Below are 22,713 nucleotides of genomic sequence, written 5' to 3'. Positions count from 1 at the left end.
GGGGTACCTCTAAACTATTAGGTCAAGCACTCCATCAATCTGACCCCGGGTGTGCCGCTTCTCAATGGACCAATCTATCGACACTCTGTTATGGAGAATGACGAGATCAAGAGGTAGATTTAGTAACTATTGTAGAAAGGGCACATTAGGCCAAGCTCATCACCTTGTGGGAGCCCGATTGTATTGGTACAGAAGAAGGATGGGACCTAGAGGTTCTATATTGACTATCGGCCATTGAACAAGCACACTGTCTGGAATAGGTACCCAAGCTTGTGGATTGATGACCTTTTAGACTAGCTCAAGGGGGGCCAAATATTTCAGCAAGATTAACTTGAAGTCAGTGTAGGTTTTAACCACGTACAAAAATTACCTGCATACGAATTCTAAAAATAGAAAATAAACAATGGAGAGAGCATAACACATAAAATAAATATACACAAAGGATTTCCCCTGGATCCCAAAACTGGGACTACCAGATTGATTTTTCATTATGTTCCTTTCAATGCTACAATACATATATATACATGCCAAAGCATCCAATACCATGGACCGAAAACCATCGCACCCAAAACCATGTGCAAAAACCATGCACAAAACCATGGGTCCAAAAAAACAAAACTCCCTGAGGCGCTGCCCCAGACCCCATAGAGGGGGGATAACCGCACCCCTCAAACCCCCTGTGACCCCCTCATTGTGCATAATTGTCGAAATAATATAACACAACCCAACATTCTCCCACTTGTCGTTATCTTTCCACAGGGGGCCACAAGAGAGCTTATTCATTTATCCCACCCTGCAACGCCCATTGTTTCTCTACATCAAGAGAACTTCTCAGGGCTCATAGATTTTGTCAATGCATCTACAATATTCTTGAAAGTGTCAACCTTTACCAGCAAAACCTTTTTGTCTTCTATCATATCCCTCACAAAGTGATACTGAACATCAATGTGCTTTGTCTTTGAATGATAAGCAGGGTTCTTTGCCAAGAAAATTGCACTTTGGTTGTCACAGTCTATGCTTATAGCTCGTTGTACTAACCCCATAATTGAACACAATCTCTGCAACCAAACTACTTCCTTACTTGCATGAGTGGCTGCCATGTATTCTGCCTCTGTAGTTGATAGTGCCACTACAGATTGTTTCTTACTCATCCAACTGATTGCACCTCCAAATAGGTTAAACACATACCCACTTGTAGATCTTCTCTTATCCAGATCTCTAGCCTAGTCTGCATCAACAAAGCCACGGATATCCAAAACTCTTTCCAATCCTAGTCTTCCTTGGTAGCACAAACCATAATCACTAGTGCCACGCAAATACCTGAAAACCCACTTCACTGCTGCCCAATGCCCCTTCCCTCGTTTTGACATAAACCTGCTCAATACTCCCACTGCATGTGCAATGTCTAGTCTAGTACATACCATCGCATACATTAGGCTACCAACTGCACTTGCATATGGAACATGTGGCATGTCCTCTTCCTCTTCTTGTGTCTTGGGACACTATTCATCAGATAAATTTACACCTACAGGAATAGGAACCTTCACCAGTTTACTATCCTGCATATTAAACCTCTGCAGTATTGTCTCGACATACTTCCTTTGGTTTAACCAGAGCTTCCTCTTTGCCCAATCTATTTTAATTTCCATGCCCAAAATATAGTTTGCAACACCAAGATCTTTCATGTCAAATTTGGAGGACAATTGGGTCTTCAAATCCTGGATAATTTCTTTGTCATTTCCAACCAGCAACATATCATCCACATACAAGACCAGATAAATAACACGATCACCAATTAATTTAAAATACACAGTGATCTGTTTTTCTTTTGGTGAATCCAAGTCCTCGTATAAATGTATCAAATTTCTTATATGATCCTTGGTGACTGTTTTAACCAATACAAAGACTTTTTTAACTTGCATAGTAGTTCTTTCTTACCCTTCACTGCAAAGCCTTTAGGTTGCTTCATGCAGATCTCTTCTTCCAGATCCCCATGAAGAAATGTTATCTTCACATCCATCCGTTCTACCTCAAAATCAAAGGCAGCAACAACAGATAAGAGTAATCAAATAGAAGCTACCTTGTCAACAAGAGAAAAAAATTCACCAAAATCAATTCGTGGCACCTGGGAATAACCTTTTTCTACCAACCGAGCTTTTTATTTCTCCACCTTTCCTTCTGCATTTGTCTTCTTCTTGAACACCCATTTGTTGCCAATGGGTTTCCTTCTAGCCGACAACTCCACCAAATCCCAAGCCTCATTTTTGTGCAAAGATGCCATTTCATCAACCATGGCCTCTTTTCAGAGTTTTCCATCTTTTGAATCTACTACTTCATTCACAGTTCTGGGATCATCATCAGTAATAGATAAAGAAAAAATTGAAGAGAAAGCAGATGGACTATATCTTTCTGGTTGCCTTCTTTCTCGAACTGATCTTCTCATACCCGGAGTTTGTGGCTCTTCATCTTCTGATTCCTATTCTGTTGTAGAGTCAGATTCTTCTTCCTTTAGATCAAACTCTATCTTTTTAGGTTCCTTTGATGGGACTTCATGTTTAATAACAGCTTTCACCTCTCTGAACAGCACATCTCGGTTGTACACAGCCTTCCTTGTTACTGGGTTCCAAAGCTTATAACCCTTTAAACCATCCTTATACATAATATAGATGTACTTTTCAGATTTACTATCCAACTTTTTTCTTTTCTCCTTTGGAACATGTACATATGCATCACATCCAAATACCCTTAGATGTGAAAGAGAGGGTTTCTTACCAGTCCATACCTCTTGTGGAGTCTTATCCTCCAATGTTGATTAAGGAGATATGTTGACCAGGTAACATGTTGTCTCCACTACCTCTGCCCATAATTCTTGTCCTAACCTGGCACCACTGAGCATGCTTCTTGCCCTTTCCATCAACGTCTTGTTCATTCTTTCTACAACTCCATTTTGCTCAAGTGTGTATGGAGTAGTCTTCGGTTGTTCTGTACCAAACTTCTTACAGAATTCTTCAAATTCCTTCTTGAAAAACTCTCCATCGTTATGTGTCCTCGGCACCTTTATCTTCTTCTCTGTCTGGTTTTCCACCAGAGCCTTAAATTCTTTAAACTTGTCAAAGACTTTAGATTTCTTCTTGAGGGAATATATCCATGTATTCCTTGAGAAGTCATCTATAAATGATACATAGTACACAAACTTACCCAGTGATGGAACCTTCATAGGTCCAAACACATCACTGTGCACAAGCTCTAATATATGTTTCGCCCTCTTACCACCATAGGGGAAACTCACCCGATTCTGCTTCCCATATACACAATTTTCACAAAAATCAAAATCCAGAGAGCTATTAGTCATACCTTCTACCATATCTTTACCATGAAGTATTCGAAGGTCCTTCTCTCCAATATGTCCAAGCCTTTGATGCCACAACATGGTATTTTATCCAGAGACCACTAGATTTTCTGCTCCACTTTCAAGAACCACAAAACTGTTGCACCCATCAATGACACTGCTACCTTTCAACTTGTATAGAGTTCCAATCCGAACTCCCCACGTCAATACCTGTTCTCCCCAAACCATCTTCCAGGTATCTTTCTTGAACACTGTTTTTACACATGCATCATCCATCTTTCTTACAAAAATCAGATTTTTGGCTAATGCAGGAATATGCAGAACAACTGGAAGTGTTCTAATCCTTCCACTTTGCAACTTCAAATTGACTTTTCTGTGACCAACGATTCTAACCTTCCTGTCATCCCCCAAGAAGACATCACCACCATCATATTTCTCATACTTGCAGAACCACTCTCTATGGGGAGTGAAGAGAAAGGATGCACCTGAGTTAATCAACCATGCCTCATGATCTACATGTGTAATTGAAGAAGCCAAGTACACATCCCCAACCTCATCTGAGGTGGTTTTTGCCTCTGTAGAAGGAACATCATCAAATCCCTTTCCTTTGTTAGGAGCTTTAGATTTACAGTCCCTTTTGTAGTGCCCTTCCTTTCTGCATTTCCAGCACACCTTTACAGGTTTTCTTGGAGATTTATATTTCCCTCTAGATTTAGATCTCCCACTTGATGAATTTTTTTTGTTTCTATTCTGGGACCGTCCTCATACAGACAAGGCATCACCATTCTGGCTCTCCATATTTTTCCGTCTCATCTCCTCCGTCAGTAAGGATGAGACTATTTCATCAAACTGCAAGGAAGTTGCATTACTACCTATTACAATAACCAGACTATCCCACGAATCTCGTAGAGAACACAACAAACCGATGCACTTATCTTCATCTGAAATTTTAATATCAACAGATAATAATTGACTTACCACAGTATTAAATGCGTTCAGATGCTCTTTCACCAAGTCTCCATATTTCATCCTTAGGTTATACAGTTTTTTCCTGTAGGAACATTTTATTCACCAGAGACTTAGATTGGTACAAAGTCCCTAACTTGTCCCACAAAGCCTTTGTCGTAGCTTCCCCTAATACATTCAGCAATATTGAATCTAAGACACATAATTGTATTGTGCTCTTTTCCTTCCGATCCAACTTCTTCCATTATTCATTGGACACTCCTGTTGGTTTAGTACCCGGATCTACCACGATCCACTGATCTTTATCCACCAACAAATCCTCCATCTTGAGTTTCAACAACTCAAAACTCTGACCATTAAATTTATCGATCTCTATCTTTCCATTGCTCGTCATCTTCTTTCACCACTAGAATCGATCCCGCAAATCTCCCACTGAACAGGGTCTACCACAAGCCCGAGCAAAACCCCTCAGCAACAAAGGCGTCCCCTTGAAGCCAAAACAACTCTGATACCAAATGTAGGTTTTAACCCCGTATAGAAATTAGCTGCATACGAATTCTAAAAACATAAAATAAACAATGGCAAGAGCATAACACATAAAATAAATATACATAGAGATTTTTCCCTGGATCCCAAAACCGGGACTGCCAGATTGATTTTCCATTATGTTCCTTTCAATGTTACAATACATATATACAGGTCGAAGCATCCAATACCACAGACCGAAAACCATCACGTCTAAAACCATGTGAGAAAACCATGCACAAAACCATGGGTCCAAAAAAAAACGGTGTCCGGGGCAGCGTAGAGGGGGGCTAACCGTTCCCCCACTACGCATAGTTGTGGAAAGAATATAACACAACCCAACAGTAAAGTTATCACTAGGTTCCTATCGAACCCTCCGATGTGTGGAAGACTACCTTAAAATTCAAGGAGGGCCTTTTTGAATGGTTGGTCATGCCATTCGGATTGATAAATTCCCCTACAACCTTCATGAGACTGATGGATGGCATCTTGCAACCCTTCACCAATGCATTCGTGGTGGTGTATTTAGATGACATCTTGATGTTCATCCAGAGTTGGGAAGAGCACCTCCACCATATTTGACAAGTCCTTCAAACCCTGTGGCAACCCAAGCTATGTGCTAACTTGGAGAAATGCACCTTTGGCCTGACCCAGGTTCAATATCTAGGGTACATCATTGATGAACAGGGTGTACATGTGGACCCATCCAAGATACAAGTCATTCGAAATTCGCTAGCCCCAACCACTCTAATATAGCTCCATAACTTTTTGGGTCTTTCCAATTTCTACCATAGGTTCATGTTAGGGTTCTCTCATATCACTTGGCCTTTAAGTCAAGTCACCAAGGGCAGAGCGAAAGAAAAGTTTTTTTGGTTGGAAACCCAACAACAAGTGTTGTTTGAGTTGAAGAATCGCCTCTGTTCTGCACCAGTCTCACATTACCAGACCTGAAACAATCATTTGAGGTTGAGACAGATGCCTCCAACTATGCTATTGGTGTGGTTCTTACTCAGCATGGGTATCCAGTTGCTTACCACAGTGAGACACTTTTAGACACAGCTCGAAAGTACCCCACTTATGACAAGAAATTTATTCCATTGTGCAGGCCTACCGTTAATCAGAGCATTACATTCTGGGGAAGGAAACAGTCATCCACATAGACCACTGACCTCTACAGTTCATATAGACACAACGAAAGTTGTAGAACGATCACCAACAGAAATGGTCCACCTATTTGCAATAGTTCCATTTGAACATTAAGTATAAGAAGGGCAACACCAATAATGTTTCTGGGTGCCTTAGCCGACCATCGGTCATGGCGCTAATCACTGTGCTCGACTCCTGTGGGCACGAGACATCAAGGTGGCCGCATCTTTATAAGAGCAACCCAGAATTCGGCAGCATATACTAGACACTCTTGGAAGGGAAGCGAGTTCCAAATTTTCACCTTCAGGATGAACTGTTATGTCACCTGGGACACATATGTGTTCCTTCAAGTGAGTGTGCCAAGATGATTTGGGAGGCACACTACACTTGGGTCGTTGGACATTTTGGAGTAGAGAAAACAGTGGCAGTATTGCAAAATTATTTTTATTGGCCGAAACTTCTTCAGGATGTTGGGAAGTACATTATATCCTACATCACCGGTGTCATTCCCAAACCAACCATCAAGAATCAAGGCATGTATACTCCTCTACCTACTCCTAGCCGGCCTTAGGAATCTATCTCCATGGATTACATGTCGGGCCTTCCTTCTACTAATCATGGCAATGATTGCATTTTTGTGGTCGTCGCCAGATTCTCTAAGATGGCCATCATGGTAGCCTGCAAGAAGAGTATCACATCAGAGGCCATTGCTAAGCTCTTCTTTGAGTGAGTATGGGTACTAAGTCCATGACTTTCCATCCCTAAACTGATGGCCAAAAAGAGGTTGTCAACAGGATGATCATACACATTCTGCACATGTACAACTCAAAGCATCCACGCACGTGGGATTAAATTCTCCCCTATGTCCAACACAGCTACAATAGAGCTCTCCACATCTTAATAGGCCATAACCCCTTTCAAGTAGGGCTGGGATTTCGGCCATTATGCCCCATTGATGTGGCCATACTATTTGCATCCACTCAGGTAGATTCGGTTCACGTTCATTCTGAAGCTAAAAGGGCTAACAACTTCATTGAACGCATTCAACACATCCACAAATAGGTCCATGATATATTGGACATAGCCAATGCTAAGTACAAGCAATGCCATGATCAACATCGAGTGCCACACAAGTTCTAGGTGGGTGACAAAGTTTGGCTACATTTGCAGAAGAAGCGCCTTGTTGGACCCCACTGCAAGCTACACCCGCTCTGATATGGGTCATACACCATCACCAAGGTCATCGCTCACAATGCCTTCGAGATCATCATCCCATCATTCCTTGGTCTGCACCCAATGTTCAATGTAGATCGCCTTCAGCCATACTTTCCACCATTATTAGACACATCTGACATTGCAGAACAACTCACACCAACAAAGCTCAACCCGGACTACATGGAATAGGCCACAACTAATCAGATCATGGACACACGGATCAAGAACACTCGCCAATAGAGGATATAGCTATATCGAGTTGTCAAAGCAGACAAATTCCTTCACCAAGGCAAGTGGTTCACCAAGGACCAGGTTCAACAGAAATTTCCTTACCTCATGGAGGCTCTGCACGCAATGGGGCCAATTTCTTCCTAAGGGGGGAGGAATGATCCAAGTGGATATTGGTGGCCACCCGCCTATTCCACCTAGACTCCCCAATCAATTTCATCTGTATCCTTGTTCATTTTAGCATGTTCTAGTTTTAGTAGTTTTTTTGGTCCTCAACTTCCGGAGCAGTTTTGACCCCCTAAACGGATTTGTTTTGGGGTCCGTGATGGGCCCATGGTCATAGGCAAGGTTTTGTGGTGAAACCTCTAGTACTTAGAGAGACATTTCCAATAAGGTATCGTATGTGCCAAACAGAGATAATATGACCAAGTTATGACCCCGAGAAGTTGGCTGCCCAACTAACCCCAACAGGCCCACAAACTATTAGTGTTACATCTCCTAGGGTTAGGGTTTTCTTATGTTTTCCAATAATAAATAGACCCTTGAGCCTCATTTTAACATAGTTCAGAGGCATGTAGCAGCCATATCTCTTCTCAGCGATAAGCTACCATCGCCCGAACTATCTTATTTCCATTCTGTTTGTAAGCATAGTTTAGTATCTTTCTATTAATGAAATGAAGTGTTTTTCTGTTGCATATTCATGTTTATGATTATATATGTAAGTTGTTTCATTATTTTTTAAGTTTGGATCAGTTAGGGTTATGAGTTTGCAAGGACAAATAGATCCTATGGGTGTCTATAGTCCACTAACACATTCCAATACCTAGTAAGTCATAGCAACGTGACTCCTACACAAATTTTAATTGCATAACTCTCTTCCCCATCAATTTCTGCAACCCAAGGGATGATATTTTGTTTTCCATTATCTAGTATTTCCTTTCATATTTTTGGAGACTCGAGAGTGGTGATTGATTGACTGGTGGGTAGGGGCAAATTATAGGCTCTACTTCTACAATGTTGGATGGATTTAATCATGGTGTTGAAGAAGTAATTCCAGAACCTGTCTTTACAACATATTCTTAGGGAATTCAATAAGAAAGATGATGTCTCTCGAAGAGAGGTCTTCAATTTGAGGAAGGCTATATATTCTTGGAGAAATTTCATGAGGGTATTATGGTCGGTTACAAAAGACTTCATATTCCTACAGGACATAGGTGTTATCATCTTCAGTTTGATTTCACATTATCTTGATGTCACTTGGTTTCTATAAACATGTTCTTTCTTGTGTTATGATTTTTCGTCATATATCTTGCATCATCTGTTTTTTTGGGATTTTATGAAGGGGTAAAAGTCACAATCTTTTTGCAGATGTTGTCCTTTTGAGATGGTATATCTCTTGGTAACTTTGGTAACTTAGCAGCTTTGTCAAGGGTGGCTTTTATAGTAGATTGCAGATCAATTTTTTAGTATGTACTTCTCAACCTAAAAAGGGAGGTCTCAACCTGTGATGGTTTAAGGATGACCACCAACCAAAGGCATACTCAGGGGCATCTTTGTCTCTAGCTACAACTCTGAATCTGGTATGGTAGGTTGTGGCTCAGGCTCGCTAGATGTGGCTTTGAAGCTTGTAGATGACCATCACTTCCACCCCTGTCAGATAAAAGGTGAGAAGATGAAGAGATATCAACTGTAAGACTTTTCAATATTCAAGAACAAATATTTTTGTATGTGTGAAATATCTTCTTGGTTGTTGAAGCCCATTGCCAAAAAGCGGTCCATCCAAGGTGTATCTTTGTTCTTACAGGAGATATGTTTTTGAAGCATCTGTGTGAAGAATGAGTATGTTTACCACAATGCTTACATGGATGAAGATAAAAACAATGATATTTCATATGGCCAACTCGATCACATTGTTGGCATTTAACAATCTATTGTGGCTGTTGTGGAAGAGGTGCAAAATCTGGAACAAATGAAGGTGAACTATCATGAAGAAGTCCAACACTCTTAAACTAGACGGGCTTGGAGTAATCTAGACAAGTCCGGTTTTGTGCTTGTTATGGACAAGCTCTTCCCAAGGTTTGATGATTGGCTTGGGAAGTGTAGGCTAGACTTTTAAATATGCATGCACATCTACTCTTGAATCAACCTCAACTTTATTGTCTTGATTAGTTTCTGCATGTTGATGGGAGTCAATTTCTAACTCAAAAAGAGAATTGTTTTGAATAGAAACAAGTTTAGAATGACAATTCAATGTTTTCTTGTGCATCTTTTAGATAGGTTCTAATGTCAGCAAGAGTGTCATTGTTGATGTTTGCCATCCCATCGATAGTGAAATGAATTAAGGTTTTTAACAGCTCCAATGCATCATCAAGTCAATCCATTTCACAATAATTGAAGCAAAAAAATGGTGTTGGCTTGCACACATAAAAATAGTTCCCACTGCTAAATAGATGTAACTATAGGATGAATAGCAAGCTTCTATTGGACTCTTGACCACGTCTAGTGCTATATATGAACAAAAACAAATTCAAGCATTCTCAAAACAATAAGTTGTGAGCAAGCTTTACCATCACTTGTGGAAATGACGCAAAGACATGGGCACAGAGACAAAGATTCATTTGTTTATACATAGTTCAAAGAACCAACCACCAATTGTAACATATGTGCTCACAAAGAAGTGGTGAATGATCAACTTCGTATAGTTCTGTAGAGATTTGATCAAATGTTGTATCCAAAAACTACAGTTTACATGCAAGGCAGTGCCACTTAGTGACCGCTTCTTCCAATCTTGTGATTGCAATTTTTTTTTAGGAATGCAAATCTTATGCCTTCAATTTACTAGAGCCAGACTCCAACGATAACTGCAATGCCTCATGATCATGACTCTCATCATTGTTAATCAAACTTGCGCCCTCTTCTCACAGAGCTTCAACACATATATACCAGTTTTGATTGCACCATTCAATGCATAGAAAATTTCAACACACTTATAAACCAAGAGTGTTAACAAACACCACAAGTAATGACAAAAAAAAAGGGAGTGTGGCTACTCTGCGGACCTAGAGTGTGGCTACTGGAGTTTTATAGACGACAAAAAATGGGATACCTTCCTGCCAACGCACAGTAATGAACCAACGACGCCATCGATGTTAAAGAGCCAACAAATAAACTTATATGGTCTTCAAAATTGTGTTACCATACAATGCCAGGACTACTTCAATTGTGTTCCCAAGTCGGATTTACAAGTTAGCGACGAACCATAGTTCAGGACCAACGTTCAACACTGCAACAACTTCACACCATAGAACCAACAATTTGCATTCAACTATAGGGGCACAATGAGAAGCTGATTATAGAAATTTTGGGACACAGAACTGCAACACAACACATACAAATCAAGCAAACATACACTCAGTTGTATGAGGAATATTTCTTGAAGTGATTGCAATCAGAATTCCACGAGATTTTGAGAGAGCTCTGCTCCTTTGGTCACTGGATCCCCCAGAACAAGATGCCATTTTAGCCCATGAATCAATAAAGAAGTGGAGTCCAAAGAACAGGTCAGTTCTGGAAATCTCTTATGCTCGTCTTGAACTGAGTTGTGGTTGGTCAAACAAGCATATCATATATGTTACAAGAAATCATTGGAAGAAGACGTTGCTTCTCCTACTCATGGAGGCTTCCGCAAGCTACGAGTTCAACTTATAAGTTCTTACAGATATGAAGGTCTAGAAGTTGATACGTGCTTGGCAAAATCTAAAGCTAAGCAATAACATGAAGCTATAAAGGAAAAGGTTTTCGATAACGAGGAATTCATTTGCTAATAACTATAAGGAGTAAGGCATAGTTGAATGCCACTTTCAATTATTACAAAGATGACTATGGTTATAATATCGACAAGGACTTGAAGAATGGGAAGCCAGAAGACTTCCTAGAGACACTACAAATTGTTATCAAATGCATTTGCTTTACAGAAAGATACTTTGCAAGGTTTTGAGGTTGGAAATAAATATTAAACATGGGACGGACGAAGAAGCCCTTATGTGAGTGGTGGTGACTGGTGCTGAGAAGTTATTGTTAGCTCTGCTATTAATTGTGAATAGTTGAGGGTCAATGACAGGTTGGGCAGTGCTGATTATTGGGTGTAAAGGACTCCATCAGTCTTTCTCTCTTTTCCTCTGTTTCTCCCTGCACTTCCATGAACCCTGCTATTCTTGCTTTACCTCGAAAATTAGTATAAATTCTTGTTCCCTTATAACTCCCGCTACCTCTATTTCTTCTTTCCCCTGTATTCTTTCTATTTTTCTCATAACCCCTTCGTCTCTGTTTTATTCCTTTAATCCCCGTATAAACCTATGTTTTATTTAACCCCTGGGCGCTTAATCGCGTGACCCCGCACATTCCTTGGCGCGCCTTTGTTAACCCTCCGCTTTCATCTCCGCCATCGATCGTTCATGATCCATCGGTCCTCGTGCGCCTTCCTCTTAATCTAACCGTCCATCACAGATCCGATGATGGACGCTCCTCCCCTTCGCGTGACCTGCGCGCTTGTTAACCCGCGCGGGGGGGTATTTATATGCCACGCGTCGTGTTTTGATTGCGTCGCACAGTGAGTTACAAAAACCGCCTATCTGCAATAGGCGATGCGGGGAAAACCACCTGCCATCAAAACTGCTTGTTCCCGATCGTTGCAACTTCAGCGCCCGATCGCCATCGGATCTGCCCAACTGCGATCCGACGGCCCATATTCAATCGCTCGCGTGTCCTCCCGTTAATCTTTGACAGTGGATCGCAGTCGTTGATCTTTGAGATCTAACGGTTGTTGTTCACTCTGATCGTCCGCCTCCCGATAGCTCTTCCCAATGCGATCTCTGTCGTTGATCTCTGTGATTCAACAACTGAGATTTATGCCTTGCCTGCTCTTACTCCCACCACGAAATCTCATTTCCCTTTGACTGTCTCGAGTTCCCAACTAATCTCTGCTGCCCGAGGAAGGAGAGACGAAGCCATCAGCTACCATGTACTTGCACAGATAATGGCTCCAACAATTGCATTAATCAGTAGAATGGCCGAGGACAAACCGGACAACCTCAAGCAGTGAAGAGCATTTATCAGGCATGGAGTTTAATCCATAATTCATTCCATCTGCCAGAGAAGGACATTAGACAATCTAAACAGGCTGATTTGTCCATTAAAGCACCCAGAATTGTAGCAGAGCCCCATTTCTAATTGTAAATGTCGTTGGTAGTTATTTGTTGACTCCTCCATGCTTAGTAGCAGAGATATTTTGTAACCAACCTCTATATATACCAAGAAACAATATGTAATAAGATGATGAGTGTTGGATGAGTGTTATTCTGTTGTAAGCTTCAACTTCTGAAGACTGTAACTACTGTGAGACCTGCAGCTTCTGGTCTTCATTTCCAACTAATACAAGCTTCTTTTGCTATCAATTGCTCATTTTTCACTTCTTCTATGTTCCAGGTTGTGCCTGTCATGCAATTATTCATGTGTTGTTGATGCTTAGCATTGGAGGGGCTATCATCCCACCTCTGTGTTAAAATTTAGTTGTATCATTGAATTTGTGTGCAAGTTTCTATTTGTTTAATACCAGAGAGCTGTCATCCTTTCTGTGTGTTAAGAAATAGATTTGCAGACCTTTAAATTGGTTGCAGCCGGCCATCACAGGGTCCTGTGCATTTGCTGGTGTGGTCAGTCTTCTCCATCATCTCATTTTTCTTAAACTGTGAGTAATTGGTGTTTAAAAGCCTTGTAGTCTGGGGGTGTTCACCCATGTCTGGGGTTAAGCATAGTAGGAGTGGTTATCTGGCTTGAATATGTAGCATTTCTTTCATTCATCCACCATTTTATCCAACTTTTTGTTGAGTTTGTAATGTTCCCAAGCATCTCTGATATACAACCTAGGAGAGTTTCTTGGAGTGATAACATTAATTGGCGCTGTTGTTGGGGAGAGGAGAATCGAAGCTAAGCTTCCTTGGGAGAATGACACAGCTTCAAACTTTGATGATAGACAAGGTTTGAACACATATTTTGGTTGTAATCATCTATCTAGCGACTCCACTGGAGGAAGACCATCATTTGGCGACTCCACATTGCAGTTCTGGCGCAGTTGGTGAAGAATGCTCGCAGAAATCCTTAGAAATCATCAGCTGAACTAATGCCTGATTCTGAGAAGACCGTTAAGCAGATGAAAACATCGCAGAAAGGAGCATCAAGATTAGGTAAGCCTTGAAGTTTTTAGGTATCTCTGCTAGTGTAGAAATACCTTCAGAGATTCATTCAGCTCCTTAGTCATTCATTTCCCTTTCGGACCTCAGTTGAAAGAAGCATCCATGTTGTCCATCGTATTCCTCTGTTGTTGTCATTCTTTTCATTGATTCATTCCACTCAGTCCACTAGTATCTCTTTTGTATACCTCAGTCATGGCAGGTCAACAAGCTCTCACAAAGATAGAACGAATAGTTGCTGCTAGGTATGGAACCTTAGTCTTGCCTACCCCTTTTAATGCCATGCCTACAGGAGATTATCAAGAATTATTCCTAAGTTTACTGGTGTAGAAGGAATATCAGCTAAAGAGCACCTCGAATCTTTTTATCGTTATGCTGATAATCTAGATATCAATGAAGAGGATGTCTAGATGAGGGTTTTTGTGCAAAGCCTAGATGGGAAAGCTAGAAAATGGTTTAGAAATTTACCCCTGAGGTCTATTGCAGACATTGATGCTTTAGATGATGTATTTTTAAATCACTAGGGTAGTAATAAAGATCTGCTCCCTTATCATGATGAATTTGGGAACTTGCAAAGAGAAGATGGTGAGCTGTTGTCTGAATTTAACAGCAGATTTAATCTTATGTACATCAGAATGCCACCTGAAATAAGAACCACCCCTGCTTCTGCCATGATTATTTATTCTAATGCCTTTGATTCTCAGTTCTGCCTGCTGTTAGGAGAAAGAAAGTCTGCTTCTTTGGCTGATATGCAAGCTGCAGCCTTTGAAGTAGAAGCAAACATCATTGCTGCAGAGAGACTTGAAGGTGATGCTGAGAGGGGAAGTCAAGCAGGTGAATCCTCATCATCCTCAGAGCATGAGATAGATGAATTAGCTAGGATGATTGAGCTTTTGGCCTCTGAAGTTTCCAAGTTAAAAGCTGAGCAGTATTTTGATGAAGCAGGAGCTCATTGTTCCATTTCTTTTCCAACTCCAAAACCACATAGAGGGACACATGAGAATTTGCAGAATTTGCAGAGAAATAGAGATGCAAACGAAGATCAAGGGGTGAGGCCCCTTCTACAGAATATAGTCATGGAAGAGGTGCAGCATGAGGAGGAGGTCCATGGTTTGGAAGGTGCTCCTTTCCTAACAAGGGCTGCTTATGAGAAAGCAATATCCAAAGGCGCTGCTCAGCAGTTTGTTGTAGCTGCAGAACAACAAGCTTATCAGCAACAGCAATCAACAGAAGGCACCTTCATCCTCCAAGAATCTAAGCTTGAAGCCTGCCCATCTTCCCATGATTATGCAGATCTGCAAATTAGCCGGCCTACTATCATCCCTAGTCCAGTGATCAAAGAGGGAGAAGAAAGCTCCCCATCATCTTTTGTCCCTATGTCTGCTCAAGTTACAATCCCTCTAAGTTGCCCCTTGAACACTGAGGTAGGAAATAGCTCTATTCTCAAGGCTGAGACTGATCACCTCAGTTTTGATTCTCTAAATCCTACTCAGATGGCCTCCACACAGAATGAAAGGGCAGCTTATCAGATAATAGAGGAAGAGGGTGTACAGTTATGGGACTCCTCCTTGGATGAGGATTATTCAAACAAAAATTCAGGAGCAGAAAATGTCTCTGTGTCCCCTGCACAAGAATACAATGGCGCATCTTTCATATTAGTTGTGCAGACTACAAAAGACACAGACAAGTACACAGCAGCTCTGATTATTCAGCAGGTGTACAGAGGCTCCTATGAATAGCATCCAAGGAGGAGAATACATAGAAGGGGAATGAAATTTGATCCCTATCTGCCTATCAAGTTCAAATGTCCTAAACTCTTTGAGGTAGAGGATCAAATAAATCATGTCTTGCTGATCTATGATGAACTGGATGACAGGCAACAATTTTGATGGCCTATCAGTTGGCCAATTTTTGAATATTTATGCTGTTTAAGGCTCTCAAGCCTTAATGATTGTAATTATGTTATTTTACAAGTTTCTTTGGTAAGCTAGTTGACTCCATGCCCAATGGATACTAGGCAAGTGTTTTAAAAGCTGAGTTTTGTATGAAGGCATTGGTTTGCAGTTCTTGAGACCTCACAGGGAGGATCTCATCCCCAGAAGGAGCCAAATGTTAGCTCTGCTATTAATTGTGAATAGTTGAGGGTCAATGATAGGTTGGGCAGTGCTGATTGTTGGGTTTAAAGGACTCGCAACAGTCTTCCTCTCTTTTCCTCTGTTTCTCCCTGCACTTCCATGAACCCTACTATCCTTGCTTTACCCCGAAAATTAGTATAAAGTCTTGTTCCCTTATAACTCCTGCTGCCTCTATTTCTTGTTTCCCCTGTATTCTTTCTATTTTTCTCATAACCCCTTCGTCTCTGTTTTATTCCTTTAATCCCCGTATAAACCTATGTTTTATTTAACCCCCGGGCGCTTAACCGCGTGACACCGCGCATTCCTTGGCGCGCCTTTGTTAACCCTCCGCTTTCATCTCCACCATCGATCGTTCACGATCCATCGGTCTCCGCGATGTTTTCCACATGTTTAAACCTCGTGCGCCTTCCTCTTAATCTGACCGTCCATCGCAGATCCGACGATGGACGCTCCTCCCCATCGCGCGACCTGCGCGCTTGTTAACCCGCGGGGGCAGTGGTATTTATATGCCACGCGTCGTGTTTTGATTGCGTTGCACGGTGAGTTAGAGAAACCGCCCGCATGTGATAGGCGGTGCGGGGAAAACCACCCGCCATCAAAACCGCTCGTTCTCGGTCGTTAAATCCCTTGCAGCTTCAGTGCCCGATCGTCGTCGGATCTGCCCGACTGCGATTTGACGACCCATATTCAATCGCCCACGTATCCTCCCATTAATCTCTGACAATGGATCGCAGCCATTGATCTTTGAGATCCGACGGTTGTTGTTCACTCCAATCGTCCGCCTCCTGATAGCTCTTCCTGATGCAATCTCCGCCGTTGATCTCTGCGATTCAACGACTGAGATTTATCCCTGGCTTGCTCTTACTCCCACCACGAAATCTCATTTCCCTTTGACTGTCTCGAGTTCCCGGCTGATCTCTGTTGCCCGAGGAAGGAGAGACGAAGCCATCAACTACCCTGTACTTGCACAGATAATGTCTCCAACAACTGCATTAATCAGCAGAATGGTCAAGGACAAACCGGACAACCTTGAGCAGTGAAGAGCATTTATCAGGCATGGAGTTTAATCCATAATTCATTCCAGCTGCCAGAGAAGGACATCAGACAATCTAAACAGGTTGATTTATTCATTAAAGCACCCAGAATTGCAGCAGAGCCCCATTTCTAATTGTAAATGCGGTTGGTAGTTATTTGTTGACTCCTCCACGCTTAGTAGCAGAGATATTTTGTAACCAACCTCTATATATACCAAGAAACAAGATGTAATCAGATGATGAGTGTTGGATGAGTGTTATTCTGTTGTAAGCTTCAATTTCTGGAGACTGTAACTATTGTGAGACCTGCAGCTTCTGGTCTTCATTTCCAACTAATACAAGCTTCTTTTGCTATCAATTGCTCATTTTTCACTTCTTCTATGTTCAAGGCTGTGCCTGTCATGCAATTATTCATGTGTTGTTGATGCTTAGCATTAGAGGGGCTGTCATCCCACCTTTGTGTTAGAATTTAGCTGTATTATTGAATTTGTGTGCAGGTTTCTTTTTGTTGAGTTTGTAATGTTCACGAGCATCTCTGATATACAACCTAGGAGAGTTTCTTGGGGTGATAACAGTTATATCAAAGAAGAATACCACAAAAGAACTAGCAAAACACTAAAGAATGTAATAGCTACAAATACTTTTGAAGACTACGAAGAATTTCTGCTTAACTATTTTATATATTGGTCTTAGATTATGTTTTAAAACTGTTTTTATTTGTTTAAGAACTTATTTTCTATGGATGTAAAGAATTGGTTTAATAATCTAAAATCCACAAATATTTAATAAAAGTGAAAGCCTATTTCATTATAGACAATTAATAAATAAACCATTAATAAATAATTTCAGATAGTTTGATTTTCCTTAAATCACAATGATGAATCAACCATTTATTTAGATAACTATTTTCAATTCCATATAGCTAACTAGTTACAAAGTATTCACGTATTGTTCTTTTAATTTTGAAATTTGACATTTATAAATCAAAATTGTTTACAAATTTGGGCCTTTTAAAAGTGAACAACATGATTTTTAATTATTACCTACCAAATTGGAAAACATTACTCGATCAGAAAAAGCCAGATGACAAACTTTGGCCACCTGCGTACCCACGAAAACAAGTTATGAAATAGGTCAATGTTCTATAAAGCAAAGCAATGTTGACGGATGTCAAATATGAAAATACTCCACTTCACGGAAAACCATTTGAAGAAACATCCTATTTTCACCAAAATCAATTTGATCTTGACTTTTGAGCAGTCAGATTCGGTGATCGCCTTTCGGGCTCTCCAGGCTGCTGCTTCCCTACTATTAGCTTTTCAGGTGTCAACCTTAATTTTCCATTTTCATGAAGTACACCGTTTGGTTTGGGTTTCTCATTCAGCGCACCATTTCGTTTTGGAGTTGCATTTGCCTTCACAACTGGAACAAGTGCCTTTCTACACGCAGGTTGGCGTTCTAACATCAAATTTCGCAGACAATTTTCTTTGGATTCAGGATAATTTTTGAGAGATTCCACCTCTGTTTCCAATTCCCTTATTCTCTTCTGAAGTCGGACATTTTCGTCCATACTCACTGTGCATCTGTTCAATCCAGTGAGTAGAGAGTCATTTTTGTTCTCAAGGTACGTTTTGGCCTCTTCAACTTCTGAATGCCGAATCTGTAGCTCAGCACATTGTCTCTCTTTCTCCTCTGCGATTGCCCTAAAAGACTCAAGTTCGTTGTTGAGAGAATTGTATGTTGTTTGCAACTCCCTTACTCTGCCCTCAAGTATTACCTTCTCTTCCTCTGAAGCTAATGTTCTTTTATCCAATTCAGTTCGTAAACACATGTTTTCCTCCTCAAGAATCTTTTTACCCTCAGCAATAGATGAAAGCTGATCTTGTAAATTCGCTAGCTGGCTCTTTTTCTCCTCTGCCATGGCTGAAAGCTGTCTCTGTAGATCCGAGAGTTGACCATCCTTTTTCTCTGCAACAGCTAAAAGCTGACTCCTTAAATTAGCTTTTTGAATCTCACCATTGGAAGTAGATTCCTTCATTTCTTCTAAAGAGGACAATGCTGCGAGAAATTCTTCTTCAACTTCTTTCTTTCTAGAAAACTGTAGCATCAAGTCATCTTGTTTTGTTGGCAGCTCTGAAAGAGTGCCTTCCAAATTACTCTTTCTCTTATCCCACAAATGCCAGTCTTCTTCACTTTTTTGAAGCAATTCCAGAGTCTTCTTCTTGGACCCATTTAGCTCAGATTCCAATGCATTCAGCTGGCACTTGGTGAGCTCCAAGTCAACGGTTAGATCTCGATTCTTTTGGGTCAGTGATAACATTTCACTAGCCATCAACTCATGTTTTGCTCTCAGCTCTGCGACAGTGCCTTCTAAATCACTCTTTTCAGCATCCCACAAATGTGTGTTTTCTTCAATTTTCGTGAGCAGATCCTGAGTCTTTCCCTTGGAATCATTCAAGTTGGATTGCAAATCAATATTTTCGGTTGTATATTGTTGTAAAACCCTCTCATTTTGCATCTTTTCATCTTGCATTTGAGCTACTTTCGCTATATTCTCTTTCAACTGGGCCTTCAAGAACTCTACTTCAGCGATCAGTGTTCTATTTCTCTGACAGAGGAATCTCCTTTCAGTAGCCATGTTAAAAATCTTTGTTTCCAGCTTTGAGGCATTGTCTCGGAAATTTTGCTTTTCAGAACACCACACATATCTGTCATCATCATGTTTTTTAAGTAATTCCTCAATCCTTCCCTTGGATTCATTCAATTGAGATTCCAACTCAATCTTTTCAAGTAAAACCGTTTCGCTCAGGGAAGACATCTCTTTAATTTTTTTCTCATATGAATTGCCTAAGGAAGACAAAAGATTCTCCTTATCCGCATTCCATACTTTCTCCGCAATTAGGCTACTTTTAGCGATCTCCTCAGTTTGCTTTCGTGCTGTGACAATCTGTGAGAAAAGTCCATCCCTTTCCAATTCCCAAGCTTTACATGCTTCATCAAATTCTGCAAATATGACTTTAATTGTATCTGTCAACTGCAAAACACTAGTTTCTAAACTTTGTTTTTCAGAAACCACTGCCCTGCAGTCCTCTTCTTTCTCAGAAATTTCTCTTTTGAATCTCTCCTCGGCTTCTTTCTCAGAAATATCTCTTTTGAATCTCTCCTCGGCTTCCTGCAATTGTTGCCAAGCTTTAGAAATACCAGCATCGTATTCTTCATCTCTCTTTGCGAGCTGTTTTCTGAATTCGTTGTCAATTTCCATCAGCTGGTCGCCGAGTTGTTCCCCAAGTTTCACTTGTATGAACTGATTATTCATCTTGGACTGAAAAATTGTTGAGGCAGCTTCAAGAATGTGAATTTGTGATTCCATTTGAGCGGCCATGTGTAAGAAAGAAGCCTTAAAATCCTGAGGCGAGGTATTGATATCTTTAATAAGTTGCTGATTAAGCTCCTGCAACTTGCATATTTCGTCTTCGCATTTTTTGCAGGGCTGGGAGATTTGATCGCCTTTGTCGTTGTCCATGGTGGACTGGAATATCGTCTGTTCAGTTTTGCCGTTGGAGTTGTTGAAGGGCGGGAAGAAAGATGATGAGTTGTTACCATTTTGTGTGTCTCGCCTGCCGCCTTTGCCCATCTTGGTGTTTAATAACAAGAAACAGAAGCGCCTGCACAAACCTAATCATAAATATAAGCAAAAAGAGAACTTATATAGCAGGATAAATAATAAGGGGAGACATATTTAAGTTGCAGAGAAAAGAACATAGCAGTTAAAGAATAATGTGAACTATTGACATTCATGAACGCAGGGAATTAGTGCGTCTGAAATAGAATTGGACATAAATACCTGTACTACTTGGCCAAAATTTGCAATGTAGTGAAGCTTTTTTTCCTTAACCCGAAGATTATTTCTTACTTAGAGATCGACTTGGCTATTTCCGGTTCGCTTACTGTCTTATCATCAAATAACAAAGGAACTTCGTTAGATCTATTTTCTTGCTGGCTGGTTTGATCAATCAAGACGAGCAAGGTATGTAAATAAATAATCATTCATAGCAACCCGTTGGAGAAAGATATAGCAAAAGGGCCGACTCTTCAAAAGTTAACTCGAAGTCAACAAACCTGACACCACCTGCTCCATGTACTTTGTTAATATCTCCAGTGAGTTATTTATGGGGTGATTTGTTTATAAATTTCATTAAAATTTTAAATATGAACAAATATTTTTAATATTTTCTATTAAAATTGAAAAAATGGATAATAAGACTAAGTATGGTAATAAAATTGACTAAATTACTAAATTTAACCTTTGAAATTCCAACTCTCTCACCATTCCAGGTTTTTGTTGTAAGAGAATCCGAATTCAAAGAACTTCCTTGTTTAAGGGTCTATTGGCACTCTCTTTAAGTTGAAACCTTTTTCAAGTCACCAAACGGTAAGCGTGGAGGCTAAAATTCCTCCCTAAGATTTAGGAGTTGTTCACCATGTGCGAAAGAAGATACTTGGAAGACTACCTTCAAAACTATACAAAGTGTGTACAAGTGGTTAGTCATGCCATTTAATCTATGCAATGCACCAACTACTTTCATGATATTAATTAATGATAGTGCTATGTGGGAGGAGCATATTCCACACTTGATCCAATTGCTAGAGACTTTGAAGAAGCATCAACTATTGGAAAATCTCAAGAAATGTGAGTTTGCACATCAATCTTTGGTGTACTTAGGTTATGTGATTAGTGGAGGGGAGCTAAAGATAAATCTTCCCAAGATGAAGGCCATCATGATGTGCCTAGTTCCTACAAATTCTCTAAGGTCAGGAGTTTGGTTAGGATAACACAATGCTAGAGGAAATTCATAACCTCAGTTTTAGTTGTAATTGCACCATTGCACACCATAACAATGTGTGGAAATAATTTATAGTGGGTGAAGGGTTAGTAGAAGGCCTTTGAAGAGTTGAAAAAGAAACTATGTGAAGCATCAGTTCTTGCATTACCAAACTTGCAGCAACCGTTCAAAAAAGAGATGGATGCAAGTGGGTATGCTATGGGAGAAATATTGATGCAAGAAGTCTTGTATGCTACCAATTTGAAGTGTTTCATGGAATATTTCTCAACTACCATACCTACAACAAGGATCTCTATGTCATGGTACACTTTATTAAAAGGTGGAAACATTATTTGATGGGAAAGGAGATAGTCATCCACACATATCACCAACTGATATAGTATTCTAGATCTAGAGTAAGTTACAATGGAACAAACACTACAAGTGGATGGGGCTTTTACAATAGTTTCATTTAGTGATCAAGTACAATAAGGGGAGTTCAAATAAGTTGGTTGACATGCTTTCAAGGCCACCCTCATAAATAATCAAATCTTTCGAAGCTATGATGCACAAAAATCCTTTCACCCCTAATGCATACAAACTGGCATAAACAAAGGATGATAAATTCAAGGAGTTGTATCAACAACTATAGGGCTAGAGTCATTTGGATAATTGTGACAACAAAATTGACTATCATCTCTAGAACAAGTTACTCTACAACTTGGACAAGTTATGTGTTCCTAAAGGTGAGTGAATGTAGCTGATTAGAGAGGTTCACTATTGGCAGAGTGGGTTCTAACCCAGGTTCAAAGTTAGTTGCACCAAACAAAACCCTACACTGCTGGCCCTTTCGGCATCAACCCGTGTAGCGCGGACTGAAGTCTCACCCGAAGTAGTATGGGGGGATGCTAGAACCAAGTTTCTGCATCCAGAGATTAGTGTGATGTCTTTTTATGCCCTAGATCTACCTCTGCGCAGATCTATAAGCCCTTAGGGCTTGGTACTGTAACTCCCTTCGGACGGCCCCTAGACCTCTGCGAAGGT

The 22,713-nt window shown here is 40.5% G+C and overlaps 1 pseudogene; it reads left to right on the top strand.

The window, feature by feature from the left end:
• LOC149247873 (annexin Gh1-like) overlaps positions 1–17,539 on the top strand; it is a 43,994-nt pseudogene extending 26,455 nt beyond the window's left edge.
• Positions 17,540–22,713: the final 5,174 nt, after the last annotated feature.

The sequence above is a fragment of the Pinus tabuliformis genome, chromosome 7, assembly GCF_031772625.1.
Source record: "Pinus tabuliformis cultivar Carrire ecotype Pingquan chromosome 7, CPIR1, whole genome shotgun sequence".
Classification (NCBI taxonomy): Eukaryota; Viridiplantae; Streptophyta; class Pinopsida; order Pinales; family Pinaceae; genus Pinus; species Pinus tabuliformis.
Note: the sequence above shows the minus strand (reverse complement) of the source record. Positions and strands in the feature narration are given on the sequence as shown.